At 38.2% G+C, this 2,277-nt stretch overlaps 1 pseudogene; it reads right to left on the reverse strand.

Annotated features, from left to right (window-relative positions):
* Positions 1-1,248: 1,248 nt before the first annotated feature.
* LOC145528778 (large ribosomal subunit protein uL1 pseudogene) lies at positions 1,249-1,902 on the reverse strand (annotated as a pseudogene).
* Between the last annotated feature and the right edge of the window lie 375 nt (positions 1,903-2,277).

A 2,277-nucleotide genomic window follows, 5' to 3' on the forward strand; every position in this document is an offset into this window, starting at 1 on the left:
AAGGGAAATCATGGGCAAAACTTCAGGTGAAATTGATTTTTGCAGATGGCTTTGTGACTGGGAAGAAATTTAAATCTGTTAATTTAAACAAACCATGTTGTTCATTCTGGTTTCCTAGCACCCATATTGCAAAATCTTATAATAGGCCTTCAGATGTTCTTATGCAATGGAGAGAGCTAGAAACATTTTATTTCTTTAGATAACAAATTTCTTTAGAGGACAAACCATGTTCTCCAAATGACTGCTGTGGAAAATTGACTAGAGAATGTAGAGTTGGTCTTGCCCTTTCCTCCTTGTCTTCGTTTGTTTCTCTATTATTAAATAATATTTCAGCCCCAGTCAACAAATGATCCAAATATGAAAACACTCTCAGATTTTGTCTTATGTGAAAAAACAAAGCACCTCTTCAAAACTTATTCTTTAGAAAAGAAATTGCTGGAGAACAATACTGGGACAATCTATAAATAAGTAGATGAAACATCTTTGTCATTCCAATAGTATTGGAAAATGCAGTGATAACATATTTTTGAAAAGAAAACTGTGCAATGAAAACTAACCACATTTTCAGCAAACTCAAGTATTATATATGCTAATAAAGACAAAACACTTAGCATTTCCCATTGTATTCATCTGTCTCAGTCAGCCCTAAGCATCATAATGAGTACAGGAAGAGTGTAGTGAAATGAAGTTCTCTGCTTTGTTTTATGCCTACTACTAAATTTTTCAATTACAGAAATTGTCTTTGTAGGGTTTTCTCTGCTGTGTAAACTTATACATCTCAATGCACAGATTGGTTCTATTGAAACTGGACTGGATGATAAAAAGTAGGAAAATATTTAACATGCAGAGTATCATTATATTAATATATTTGTTCAATAAACACTTATAACAAGGAATTGTATTAAATTCTACATTAGGAAGACAATTCAAAAGTGGAAACCTTAAGTACCATAGGGTCAAATCCTTACCAGAAGGTGAGTTCTCATGGCCTGATTTCATGCCCATAGTTAGAGAACTAGAATCAAAAGTTGCTCAAAATATCAGTAGTTTCAGCTTGAATAGGTACAGCTCACCATACTGCCAACTCGTATCTTATAAAATTGCTTTTTAGTTTTATTTAAAATATTATAATATCAGAAGTTCATGATTTTCTTCACATTTAAAATTTTTATTTAAACAATATCATTTTAAGGTTTTGTTGTTGTTGTTGTTTTTGAGTATGGTTGAGTACGGTTTATTAAGCTGTGTTTAGTACAGATGCTGGGGCTTGCCCATGGTGCTCTTAATGTACAAGGCCCTGATGTTCTGACAATTTTTCTGAGCAATGACACCAGGAAGTTTACAACTAAGTGGATGTTGTACACGAGCTCATCATCTGCCATCTTCACGTGGCCAACAGCCATCTCCAGACATAGCACCTTCTTCATCTGGAACTTGATCGTGGACTTTACTTCACCAGTTTTGGCCACCATGTTCTCATTGTGGGTCAGCAAGGAAGGCAACTTGCCAGCTTTATTCAGGCCTGGGCCCAGAATTCATGGGATCTGCTTGATCAGAGACTCTAAAACCAAAAAGGCATCATATTTCTTGGCCAGCTTCTTGATCAGTTTCTTACTCTTGTTGAGTTTCTTCGGCATCTCAGTGTCCATGTGGGGGATATCCAGAGCCGTGGCCTCATCACAGTGCTGCTGGTCCCCCAAGACACATACGGAGAACTTGGGGTAGGGAGTGGACTTAAGCCTGACGGTGCCCAAGAAGTGTTTGTCCTTCTGAGGGTCATAGTTCTTCAGGCTGATCTGAAGCTCCACCATCTCCAAAATCTTCCAGCGTTTGTGCTGATTCCTGTGCAGGACTTCCTGCCATGCCTCATAGAGGGTGTTGGCGGGAGACATTGCTGCTCATGGTTCCTCACACTGCAACAACTGGAAAAGAGCATTTTAAGCTTCTTTTATCAGAGTAAGATTCTTTTTTCACACACATCCCTATCCATACCCACATATACCCATAAACAATAGTTTATATGTTTTCGTGGGATATTTTTTGTGAAAGTGTGTTAGTCGCTCAGTCGTGTCCAATTCTTTGTGACCCCATGGACTGTAGCCCAGCAGGCTCCTCTGTCCATGGGGTTTTCCAGGCAAGAATACTGAAGTGGGTTGCCATTTCATTCTCCAGGGGATTTTCCAGACCCAGGGATCAAACCCAGGTCTCCTTCATTGCAGATAAGCACATTGCAATAATCTTTGATGACCAAACTTAAAATGTTATTAAAACTGATTT

This window comes from Giraffa tippelskirchi, chromosome 1 (assembly GCF_054371585.1).
Source record: "Giraffa tippelskirchi isolate mGirTip1 chromosome 1, T2T-mGirTip1v1.2.pri, whole genome shotgun sequence".
Taxonomy (NCBI): domain Eukaryota; kingdom Metazoa; phylum Chordata; class Mammalia; order Artiodactyla; family Giraffidae; genus Giraffa; species Giraffa tippelskirchi.